This window comes from Streptopelia decaocto, assembly GCF_964273445.1.
Source record: "Streptopelia decaocto genome assembly, chromosome: 4".
In the NCBI taxonomy this organism is placed as follows: domain Eukaryota; kingdom Metazoa; phylum Chordata; class Aves; order Columbiformes; family Columbidae; genus Streptopelia; species Streptopelia decaocto.
This window is the reverse complement of record NC_138658.1, coordinates 23,994,608-24,008,027: the sequence shown is the minus strand read 5'-3', so window position 1 is coordinate 24,008,027 and position 13,420 is coordinate 23,994,608.

Sequence of the window (13,420 nt, the reverse complement as noted above, 5' to 3'; positions counted from 1 at the left end):
AGGTACCATCTATTACACATTTCATTCCAAAGGCTGGTCCATTATGGGGGGGCGGGGAATTTGATAGAATGCCTCTTTGTTCACTCTCCAGGCTCCATCGGAAGCATACTGTTTTTCAAATGGAGCTTTCACGCTGCCTCAAGTGCAACCGGCGGTACAGTTTTCAACAACTGTACACAATTTACTCTCCAGCAACTTGGAGAAGTTAATCTTAACTATGGAAAAGACAATACCTTCTCCTGAATACTTGGGAATAGGGACACAGACTCCCCGATTGGTGTGATTCTGGGCACGCACAAACCTTTGAATCAGTTCCCAGGCAAGGCTGGGGGACTCACTTCCTCTTCTGTCATTGAGGATGGCGAAGGCAGGGAAGAGGGTTTTCCAAAACATCATACTTCACAAAATGACAACAATGCTATGTCAATACTAGGTCTGTAAAGGCTTCTGCAACAATCTGTGAATATGCAGAACAGAACAGGTTTAAAAGGATGGTACAATTCATCTGGTATTGATTTGATGGTCCTTTCCAAAAGTGTCCATGACTATCCGGGCATGGAGGTTAAGTGGAGTTTTTAGGGTTAAAGGTACTTTTCCTACTGTTGGTAAGTTTACCAGAACAGGTTGTTCTGGGCATTGGCGTGGGTGTACCACATTACTGGCTTTCCTGTTCCCTAGGAGCAGGGAGCGGGGTTTGGGAAAGAATGTGATGATCCTGGGACATCTATTGATCCTCCAGCAACTGTTCACTTTTGCTACTGCTTCAGAAAGTCTTTCAGGTCATCCGGAATTGTAGGGGCTAAGGGCACATTTTAATAATCCATTTGTTTTTTCCACTATTCCATTAGTTTGAGGATAATAGGGGGTATGAAATATCCATTGTATTCCTTCACCTTTTACCCATTCCTGAACCACCTTGGTAGTAAAGTGGCTGCCATTATCTGATTGGATTGACTGGGGTTTAGGTAGATAACCTTTTACTGTGTTGTCCCCAGTTGCTCTTGCAAGAGACACAACCTGGGTAAGTCTCAATACGACATTCACCCCAACAAGGACATACTGCTTCCTGTCTGACTTCTTAAAGGGTCCTATGTAATCAACTTGCCAAGTTTCCCAGAGACCCTTTCCGTCCCACAAGTGGAGGGGGGGCTCTTGCAAGGGATGACTCTCTAATTGGGTACAGCATTGACTGCAAGCAGAAACGACCATGTTACACAGTTCCTGGGTTACAGGCCAGCCCCTACCACCAGCTTCCTTAAAAAGGTCTTTAACCCCCAAATGACCATGTTTCACATGTAGCCATTCTAACAGATGCATCCATTTTGCTTCTTCAGCTTCTGCTGCCACTGTAGCTAAATGGGTTAGTGAATCCATTTGATTATTCCAAATGTGGGTTGGGTGGTCTCCCTTTTGGTGGGCAGCCAGCCATCCCACCTGGAAGGTCCCCTGTTTAGCAACATTTAGGATTTCTTCCCACTTACCTCTTTGCCACACAGGTACTCGATTAACTTCCCACTGATTTTATTCCCAGAAAGAGAGCCGCTCAGTGCAGCCTTTTGAACACAGAGTATGAACCTATATAAATATTGGTTCTTTGTTCTCGGCCTCTCTTTTTATTACACTCCAAACTGCCATCAGTTCCCCAACTTGAGCACTCCCCTCCCCCTCCATAGTAATCCATTCACCTGAATCAACATGTAAGGCCACTGCCCAGTATTTTCATACCTTTCCTTCTCTTTTTGAGGATGCATCAGTAAACCACACATTCTTTAAGTGAGGTTCAAATGGAGATGCTGGTTTTATAAGGAAAGGGGGAATCTCCTGGTTGGATTGGTTATCAGGTGACTCCTGTATCTGAAGTATCTTAGGAGCTCCTTCTTCTCTTTTACATGCATGACAATAATAGTCCAGTTGTGCATATCATTTGCTGTTCTGGTTGTGCAACCCCTGCAGGAAGTGGAGTCCCCGCCAATATTTGCTTTAAGATCTTAAAAGGCCTTCTCAAAATAATTGTTTGTTGCTTTATGACCTTTTCAGCCTCTTGTAGGGGTAGATTGACTGTAAAAAGGCCTTTTTTCCCAAATCGAATATCGTTTTTCTGCATCCTTAAAGCTTTGTGAGAAGAAAGCGATAGGTTGGGTCAGGCCTGCAGGTCCACGTTGCCATATATGTGTTGACAGCCCATAAATGGCAAAATCTCATTCGACATGCAGGTGATCTGTTGGATGCATTGACCCTAAGGCCTGATATACCTCAGCCTCAGAAATCAATAGTTTTAAGGCTTCCTCATGGACAGTGGCCCAATTGCAAGAGGTCCTTCTCCATATTAGATCATGTAGGGGTTGGGCTATGATGGAAAAATCTGGGATATGCTTTCTCCAAAACACCAGCAGGCCTAAGGCATGTTGGAGTTCCTTCTTGCTTTCAGGCATTCTTACTTGTTCAAAGGAGGTCCGAGTTTCCAGGGGGATACGCGCTGTTCCTCCCCTCCACCAGATACCCAGGAACTTTACTTCTGAGGGTGAAGGCTGCACTTTCTCTGCTGGGATCTGTAGCCGTAAACTCTCCAGATAAGTAATTATTTATGTTTTTGTCTGCCCCACCACAGCAGTGTCAGGGCCGCCAATCAGTATATCATCACTATATTGGTATACCTTAACTCCCTTTTCAGGGATAACCTGGGCAATCTCCTGTGCCAGTGCATAGCGGGTGGTGGTTGGTGAGTGGCAATATCCCTGAGGAAGGTGTGTAAAAGTAAACTGCACCCCTTCCCAAGTAAAAGCAAAACGGTCTCTATCTTCTTCCTCCAAGGTAACCATAAAAAACATACCTTTGACATCAATATTTGCTAAGATTGGGTAGACTTGTTCCTGTATGGTAGCAATTAGTTCAGCCAAGTTGGGCACAGCAGCTATTACGGGACCAGTATTGGCATTCAGGTACTGATAATCAATTGTTAATGACCACTTCCTGTTTGGGTTGTGGACTGGCCACACAGGGGAGTTATAATGTGAGTTGGGACAATTATCTCTCACTCCTGCAGCTCAGTTATCACAGGAGTTATTCCTGCTCGGGCCTATAAGGGAAGGGGCTGGGGTTTGACATTTACAATTTTTGAAGGTGGCAATTCTGGTGCAGGTTGGAGTAATCACACTGAGACAGGCAGGAGGCTGAACACCCACTCCTTCCCTGAGTCCACCCAGGCATGCCCTTTAAGTAAATCAAGCCTGAGAATATTTGTTGGTAAATCTCCAAGGATCATAATAACCTCTACTGTAGTGTCACCTCCAGGCAACCAGCCCTTAACCCGAGCCGTTGGCTGGGGCCGGGAATTTCCAAACGTGTCTGTGACTCAAATCTGTTTTTTATCAGTGACTATTCCATTGCGTTTAGCAATGTCCATTCAGAGAGCTGACATTTGAGCACCCGTGTCAACTAAAAAAGGTTACTGGGGTCTTAAAGGGACTGAGGAGGAAGGTGATAATCAGATCCCCCTTAGCAGTTTCTGTGAGCCTTCTTAAATGAATCCACTGGCCGTCCGCGGGCTTACGTGTTGTGGGCGGCACATCTCGTTTCCCGCCCCCAGGTCAATCAGATGTCTCCCAGCTCTGCCCTTATGCTCCCTCTAGCGGGCAGTTCATTTTTGGGGAGGATCTTCCATGTCCCACAAAAGGTTTCTCTTTGTCTTTGAGACACCTAAGGGAGTTTGATTTACCCACGGTTCCACTCTCTGTACAGCAGCTTTTGGCTTTGCGACTCCTCTGTAAAACTGGCAAAGTAACAGACTCTTAAAACCACGTTTTAAGGTTTTAAAAGTAGCATTTCTTATTCAGCACTGAGGCCAGACCAGGAGTGTTCCTCCATAGGTCCGCCGCTGACTAGTTGGTCATACACGGCTTATATTGACAGGAAAATTACATATTCGTTACAATTCTTGGAAACCATTAACATATTCCACACCTGGTCTAACACAAGCTATCTGTTAAGCAATGCTAAGCGACAGTTGCATGTTTCTCAGTTACCTGTTTTAAAAGAATATGTCGTAAATCTATGTCAATTTTAAGAACAGGATATGATTGCTAAGTACAAAGATTCTATGGTTACAAGGTCTGCTTATACAAAAGATTATATGGTTACATGGGTGGTTAATCTTCAAAGATTGATACCTTAATATTCTCCTAAACAATATGTGTTCTATAATTCCTTAAAAGACAGTCTAATAATTAGAAATACAGGTATCACTCCTGCCATAATTGATTAGCTCCTGAGCCATGTCCCCCCAAGACATGGCCTGGCTCCTTTGAGAACTGGGCCTCCCTGCGGGGTTAGTGTGTCCCTTAAACAGTCTTGCAATTGCACCACATACAGTTTCAGTGAGTCGGGAAGACCCCGGATCAGGGGAGTCATCCTGTCAGGGTCTGCATTTGACAGCGTTGGGGAAGGCGGTTGGGAAACTAGGTGCCTGCTGTGCATTAGCTGGAGGCAGGCAGACTCTTGCAAACTTTCAGTCAGGTGATTTATAGTGGGGGTATCGATGTATACTGGGTCTCCCCTTTCTAAAGGGTCCAGCTCTCCTGCCCAATAGAGTTAACCACCATGACTCTCTTTGATCATTAGTTGTCGGAAACACTCCAGGCCCCCAATACCCTTGTGCTTCCTCTTCTGAAAGCAGAATTTGATCCCTGCCCCACCTCGCTGGCCCCCCTTAACAAAATTCTCCAAATACTTTCTGGTTTTTGGGCTAACCTACTATATTTTTCCTGAATCTTTGATAATTCAGCCACAGAGTACTGTTTGGGTGGTGACTTGCAGAGCCGACCCTACTTGGCCTCATGCCGGCAGGGTCCCAATGGGGTCCCAGGATTGACCCTGGCATTGCGCAGGGGGTCTTAACATGACCCCAGCGTCATGCTGACGGGGTCCCAGGGTTGACTCTGCCATCACACTGAGGGGGTCTCAGCATGACCTTGTGGTCATTCCCAATGGGGTCTCAGGGTGGTCTTGGGATTGACCTCAGCATCACACCAGGGGCTCTTGGCTTGACCTCGGGATCATGCTGGCAGGGTCTCCGTGGGGGTCCCAGGGTGGCTGTGGTATCACACTGGGGGGATCGTGAGGTTGACCCCAGCATCACGCCTGGGGGGTCTCAGCATAAGCCTGAGGTCATTCCTGTGGGTCCTGGGGTTGACCCTGGCATCATGCTGGTGGGGCCCCAGGGCAGTCCCGTGGTCACCCCAGCATTACACCATGGGGGATCTCGGGATGACTCCACGGTCATTCTGGGGGTGTTCCAGTGGGTACTGGGGTGACCCCAGGGTCATGCCAGCAAGGTCCTGGGGGCTCCTGGTGTAAGCCCGGAATCAGGATGACCCCAAGGTCCTGCTGGCAGGGTCCCTGGGGGGCTGCCAGGGTGGCCACAGCATCACATGGAGGGGTCTCAGGATGACCCCAGGGTCATGCTGGCAGAGTCCTGGGGTGACCCCGGCATCATGCTGGAGGGGTTTCTGGAGGGTCTCATGTTTAAAGCATAGTGTGCTGCTTTGCTAACAGGGTATAGTAACCTGAAACAGGTTGTAGCTATCAAGCATTAAAGCAGCGTGAGTTCTGTGTAAATGAGTGTCACTGCCTCAATGTGTTTGAGCCAGTTTTTAGACAGGTTCTCTACATTTTCTAGGTCTCCAAGAACTCATGTGACTCAAATATGAGATGCGACCAAAAGTTTTGAGGTCTCTTTATATATATATATATTAAAACATATATGCTTTTTTTCTGTGTGTGCCTACATATGTACACACATTTTATTTGTATATCAAGGAATGCATGAGTGCCTACTATCTATTAGGAACATAGCATGGACATGAGAAATGTGAGTTAATTATAACAATAGAAATGCTACAGATTATTAGAAGGTGTAGTGAGAAGCAAATTAGTGACTTCTTGTACTCTGTTTGGAGTTTGCTGAGACATCTAATAATCTTTCACCTGCATGTTAAGGCTGACTGTTGTAGCTACAAACTTCTTACTCCTCTTTTCTCCAACTGTCTGTTTCTACAGCTGTGTCTCATCTTTGGAATGTCTGAAATGCTCTTCTCTCTCCGACTTCTGCTGAACTATTCCATGCTCTTGGGAGATGCCTCCCTTTTTCCTGACTCCCGGTTGTTTTAAGATTTTGTTTCTGTACTTGTGCATCCATGTATTGTAAGAAATGTGCAAGGAATGCCATCTAGTGGCGTCTTGTTAGTGCTAGCAAGCTCCCTTGCAGAGCTTTCTGCAGGTTTTGTTTAGTGCAGTTGCCCTAAATTCTGATGAATAAGCCTGTTATTTTTCCAACACTTCCAGGAAACCATTAAAATGTAGAAATAACTCTGCCTACCTCAAATGCTGGATCTTTCATTATGGATCGTGGTGTACTACAAGCAAAGCTTGTGCTTGTTCTAAGTTTCAGGAGTCTATATTGTATGGGGCTTTTCCAGGCTGTCTCTTCTCCCTGACAAAGCAAAATCTGAAATACTTCCATCCTTTAGTTGTTTCAAAATCAGGTATGGGTCTAACACCTGAGCTTTTATTTGCATTTTAAAATTCAGCAGAGGCAGGTGGCAAGCCTGGGATGTTTCTGAAGACAGTATGACACTTGGATTTGCTGCGAGTTTCTTCAGTATCTTGATGCTGTTTGTTGCTGATCTGGGACTAGGGACACTATCAGAAGAAAACACGTTCTCACGATCATGAAGGATATGTTCTGAACTTGTTTCCTAGCATAATGTTTCCTTCAGCTGTAGTGAGAACAGTGAGCAGTTAGTGGTAAATTTGATGACCCAGGGTTTTACTCCAACTCTTCCTTGTGCAGCCTGCCCTGAGTGAAAGCGAGGAAACCAGCCAGGGGACGCTCTTCACCTGGTGTCTGTTTGCAGCCTCAAGGCTCTCTAAAGAACATATTTTAGTTATGTGTGTAGTTTGAGGCCTGATTTCAAGAAGGCCGGTGGAGACAGGACACAGATTTGTTATGGAGGGGACCTCTGGGTTTTCTGGCCTCTATGTGGAACTAGCTTTCGGAGATGTCTGTGCTGAGGTGAAACACCCGTTCCTTGCACTCTTCTGAGGATGTTTCTCAGCCGTGGCACAGATAATGGAGCTGACCTGCGAGGGGCTCATAAGTTCATTTTGTTTTGGAAAAGTAAGCTTAGAAGTTAGTGGACATGTGGTAGAGATAGAGGCCTTCCCGGCTCTTCCTGGCTTTTCTATTGTTGATTTGCACAGATATGAAGAACCTTAGCTTTGAACCATTTCTCCTCTCCCCTCCTCCTCCTTGATTTATTATTCTCTTTAATGATGGCTCCTCAATTAGTGTACCAGACTCCTTTGTGAGCAGGGTTCATGGTGATCAATTGTCATCAAGGCTAGTGTTTAGTACGTCCAATCAGTGACGTTCTGTATAATGGCTGTGGTATTGACTGATTTCTAATTTTACAGTATGTTGAGCCCTGTTGAACTCTTTTAATATGGTAATTGCATTACTAATCAGTAGTCATGATTTGTGTGCAATTGTGGATTATTGACATTGTTTGATATTCCTTGGTATTTGTGTCTGACTATAAGAAAGATGCACATGGTGAAACATTTAATATCCACATGGTGGATAACAAATAAATAGAATAATACTGGGAAAAATACTATAGCTTTGTAGATCAGACTTTTAAGAAACAGATTATTAGATAATTTAGAAGGCTATATTATTTTTATATGGGATAGCTATTAAATACTACCTTTTAAGTTTATACAGACATCTATTTTTTACAGCGTATTTTGTAACTACATCATAAACGTTTATTATTTTACACATTAAATACTGTGTTTATCAAGTATATAATAGTTTTGTTTGTTTGGTTGGTTGTTTTTTTAAAGTGCTCATCATATAGGGCTACAGGCAGTCTCCTTTACTCATATAATTTATAACTTCACAGAAGACATGAGTATGTACACAAATTCAGTAAAATAAACTGTATCATAGAATTGTAGAATACCAGGTTGAAAGGGACCTCAAGGATCACCTGGTTCAAACTTTCTTGGCAAAAACACAGTCTACCATTTCCCTGGCAGATTATTCCAGTGGCTGATTGTTCTCATCATGAAAAATTTTCCTCTTGTGTCCAGTCGGAATCTCCTGAGGAGTAACTTGTACCCATTACCTCTTGTCTTTTGCATTTATTTTATACTTCAAATAACTGCTCCATTTGTCTGTGTTTTGTTAATTTTATTTTATAAAATACACCCACGAGAGATTATAAGGAAACATTTCTATACAAATATACATTTATGTTAGATTTGAGCTGATTTCTATCCAGATGCTGTCTTATACATTTGGGCTTTTAAATTATTTTTTGCGTGTTGCACTGTCGTGCTTTGCATTGTAGGTGTGATGCGGGATCCTGGCGACTGCATCAAGCCCATAGTTACACCGGACAGTGTTTCATGTTTCAAATGGGGATGTGTTCCCCCTGCAGTGGGACCAGGAGGTGGCAGCACCATAAGCGTGTATAACAGTGGCATTAGGACTAGAACCTTAATGCTCGTTTGGGAAGTACAAGCCTTAAGATCATTTAAGGAAAAAAAAAAAAGAAAAAAAGATGAAAAGGTAAATTAATTTATTTGACACCAGCGTGCTTTGTCCTTCCTTAAAATACTGGCATGACCAGAAAAGTACAGTATAATTTTAAGTGGTAATTTTGTTCTAGTGAAAGCTTAAGTCTATGAAGACATCATGAAGTTCTGCAGTAATACATACATATTTTTTTTCTTCATAGTTTCTCCTCTCCAGGTGCAGCAGAAAGCCAGGCTGCCAGGCCTTGGGGCATGGTGGACAGTAAAAGGAGGTGCCATCCTTGTGATGTGCTCCTGGTGTTGATGCCACAAATTCTCGTGTGTTTGCTGGCTTGTCTATTTGTATTATTTTTGCTCTGAAGATGGTGTCTGCATCCCCACCTATGCTTGATGCATAGAACTGCTCAGATACTCAAAAAATCCCTTTGATGTTAACACAGTGGATGAGGATTTCTCAGCAGTTTGCTCAGTTGAGTACAGATGCTTTTAAGGTGAGGAAGGGAAGCCATTGCTGAGTTGCGTTCTGATGCTCCTTTACCACTGCAGAACTAAGCTTTAAGTATGCACTTAAATACTTTGTTGTATTATGTAAAGGCCAGAATATCAGCAACTTGCAGGAACAAGCACTGAGATGTCTCACTGAAAAACGTTGAGCTTGCTAGAAAGGTCCCAAGGTGCCATTTCCAGACTGTCAGGGAGCCTCAGCTGTTTTGCTTCAAGTGATAAAATCCTGCTGTAGATGGGAGGCAAGTGACCACAAAGCCTGTGCTTAGGGTAGCCACATGAATAGCGCTGGATGCTGAACACCTGGGAATATCTGCCTCTGTGATTTACTCAAGTGACCATTGCGTTAGAGAAGGTCCCTCTTCTCCTTTCCCCTCCAGCATTAGAGACTCATGTTCTCACTGAGTCACCTCAGCATCGGCACATCTGAGACACTTGAGGGTGTGTGGGATACGTGTGCGGTTTCTGTGCCACGCAGTTGCCTCCACCACAATGTGCTTCCCATTAGCTGTTCTGTTATAGCTAGAACCCCCTCTGTTTCTGCTTGCTTCTGTTAAATGTCATTCTTGGGTGTTCACATTTTCCCACTTGTAAGGAGAAACTGGGCTAGGGGCTTTTAACAGGGTTTTAACTGTAGCTAGGTTGCTGAACTCCTAGAAACCTAAATTTCTAAATTATGGAAGTTAAATTTTTCTGAGGTGGGCCAAGCCTGGGCGATGTGTTTATGAAGTGCATAGTGCTCCTGAGCCCTCATCCGTGCTGGAGATGACACACAGAGACTGCAGCTCCATCAATGCACACCGCCAGGTTTAACGGGTATGTAGAAGCCAGGCTAATTTCAGTGTAAAGAGAACTGGAGGTCCATGACAGCAAAAAGGTAAAATTCCTTACGTTCCTGGATACAAGGCAAAGCTGAAAACATCTGACTCCTTGTATAAAGTGTATCTATATTTACAGTGAGTTATGGCAAGTAAGCAGTGGAAAGAAAGCATGACCTGCCTGCAGCCAGAAGACAGACAAGAGAGTGCAGAATTCCCCCGAGCAGTTTGCTGGGTACCTGCCTTTCCTCAGTGGCAGGAGATAAAAGGGAGTACCAGGATAAACACCCTGACCCTCTTTAATTCTAATACAATACAGATATTTACATGACATGGAACTGTTTGATATTCTGAAGCTGCCTGGCTCTAGTGACAGGAGACAAACAAAAAGCTACTTTTGCATTAGATCTGCCATACCAGAAGCCAATAACACTTACAATAATTTAACCAGGGGAGAGTGTGACGGCTGCAGGAGGTGACACTGTCCAGGCTCTTTTCCTGAGACCAGTCAACATGATTTCCCTCATCCCGAAAACCAGGTTTGCAGCCATGTTCCACGTACACAAACCTCAATAGGCTCTGATAATTAAGTGGGATAAAATAAGCATAGTCGAAGGAACATAAAAATAAATTGTTCAGAAAAACAGTGTGGTAAGATTGATGAGAATTTTACACATGCTTTTCCCCAGTCTTTTACTGAATCCAATCCTCTGTCAAAACTTTACATAGCTGTGCATATTAAGGCAATAACTGTAAACGTGTTCTTACTACGGTCATAAAAATACATTGTTACTGGTGTTGACAGAACAAAAATTAAGAATCATTATAATTTCTCACAAAGTTAAAAAACAAACCAAAACTTTTTGGATCCATTTGGAGCAACTGGTTTAGATAAACTTGAAGCATATAATTGCAACTGAAGCTTTTTTTGCATGCACTGTACTTTGTGAAATAAATTGAAAAATATGCTTCTATGAAAATTTTTTCTTCCAGGTTTATCAACTCTGATATATTCTATAGGGATGTTTCTTTCTCACAGTTTGTAGTTTTAATCAGAAAATACTCCCCTATAAAGTATGACTACATGTAGCCTGTGCATATAAAATAAGCCTTCAAAAAATGAAAGCATGGAAAAATGGTTAAAATTACTACTTTTTCTGTGTCTTCTGTGGAATCGTGCCTTACCCTTGCTGAAGCCATGATCTTAGTGCTTGAAAGAAAAAAGTTGTCCTCTCTTGGAGAAACAGGCCCACTGGTAAAAGTGAGGCAGAGAAATTGTATGTTCTCAGAGGCTAGAAAGCAAACAAATAAAATGTGATTGCTGGAATTAAGTTGAAACTAATTTATCAGTAGATAAGCCATCAGTGGTTTATAACAGTTCTATCTTGTAAAAGACAAAGGCCACTTGGCAAAGCAAGCAAGCTGTTTTGTTTTTGTTTTTTTAAATGTCAAGAGTTTTTGCAGCTAACAGCCAGTTTTTCTGTGATGTGAGTGCAAATAACTGCAAAGGATGAACTTCAGCACATTTGCAATAGGACTTTGCCAGAAGCTCTAGGAGGAGGCTGTGGGGATAGCAAGCATGTTTCTTCCCTGCTGACCCAGCCAGAGAAGGTGGTTATTCAAGGAACTCAAGAACAGAATTATTTTTTTCCAATTTAACATTGATGGCTTTGTGAATTGTTCATGCAAGTGTGGAGGGGAAACGTGGATACAGTAAAATAAGTTGCTTTTTTCATATGAGTCTTTCCTCCATCTCACTTCAGTTTATAGAGAGTGGCTGGCTGTGCCTAAAGCTGCCTCCCTCCAAAATTCCTTTTTGCTGGTGTTTTTTGCCCCACTGGTGTATAATGAGAGACAAAACAGTCATCTTCCCCTGGTCCAAAACACAAATGTTAGTGGAGATTGCTTATTCCTACTATTTGTTTATGGAGCTTGCAGACAGCAGTAGTAGGTACAATAGTCAGGCTGTTGCAGCAGAAAAGCAATGCCTTAATTCCATGAGAGAAATGTTACAACTAGAGGTCTCCAAAATTTTCTTCTGATGCTTCAGGAACAGCGATGGATTTCAGCTCCTGTGACTCAGGAATTTGCCATGTGCCACCAAATTTCACATACACTGTGCTAAGTCAAGACATGTTTGCATTTTACTAAAAGAAAGGCCAACAAGCACATGGTGTAAGCCAAACAAATTCTTTATTTTCAGTTTTTAGGGTTCTTGTGATCAAACACATAAGACTTTGCCTTGCATGGGACTATCTATGTAGCAGTGCTTGCTTCAGCTGGCAATTTTAGATGTTACTATCTCAGTGAAGATACTGAAACGTAGTAGAGGTGAAATGTGTGATACGTTACTGTGAACACTGTATTGTTTTCCTCAAGAGCTAAACAGTTTCCACTGTTTCTCCCTGGGCTTCATCTGTCCTTTGGATGGAGACTCCTGCTCCTTAATGCCAGGTAAAAGCAAACAAAGCAAACACCCCCTTTGGCCTCTGCCTTTTGCCCACAAGATGAAAATTCATGAGCAAATACTAAATGCCCTGTATCACTTTTTGCTTGCGAAGCAACAGACAAAATACAGATTTAAAACAAGCTACTCACAGGTGTGTGTGCTGTGAAGAGTACGCAGTTTGGAAAGTAACGTCCTTTTGATGTGTTTCTGTTCCAGACTATGGGCATTCTTAATTAACTTGGATCCATGCACCCCTGTAATGTTTGAAAACTACTTGTAGCACAGCTTTTGTGTTCATGTGTATATGGCACTGACAGGCTACTGCCTTCAGTCCTAACTGCACGTTTTGGGCATGATCACAACTAAACACTTAGGGGGATAAAAACACTTAAGTGCTGGTTGAAGATCCCAGGTTGTTTCTGTTGTTGTTGTGCCCATTGAGGGATCATCCTGTTCTGCCTCAGAGAAATTATCCAACTGGATGAGTGGGAGCAGAAGTGAGACGGTGAGAGCAGAGGAGACTTGTCTCAGATGATGAAGTGCCAGAGCCAAAAATAGGAGCCAGTATCCCACACCCTAGTCCACATGACCCTCCTGGAAATAGTTCTTAGGGCCTTGGAATCTAATTCTAGTTTTTCCAATGGACTTGGCTCTTAGATACATTTCTGACCTCTCAAATACCAAGATGGAAATCAAATGTCCCTTTTCTAGAAGATGCCTATGGATGCTGGATGCAGACATTACACTGACAGCCTTTTTCCTGCAAGAAAATGTTCTTCTCTCAGGATGCTTTGGCAGGGCTGCCATCCCTCTTCTACTTCAGCCTCTTTCTGCTAACACTACTTTCTCAGCACACCAACTGCTCTATAACTGCTGACCTTCAGGCCTGGGCAGATAGACCCTCCTCTAGCTAGTTTCCACAATGTTTTATTTCTTTTGGCATGCGCACCCAGTGCCCGGTCCTGTAGCCTTGGGGCTGGTCCCTCAGTGAATCCCTCTCCCCAATTTATAGCTGAAGCACAGAACTCGTCCCTCTTTAAAATTTCGCCTG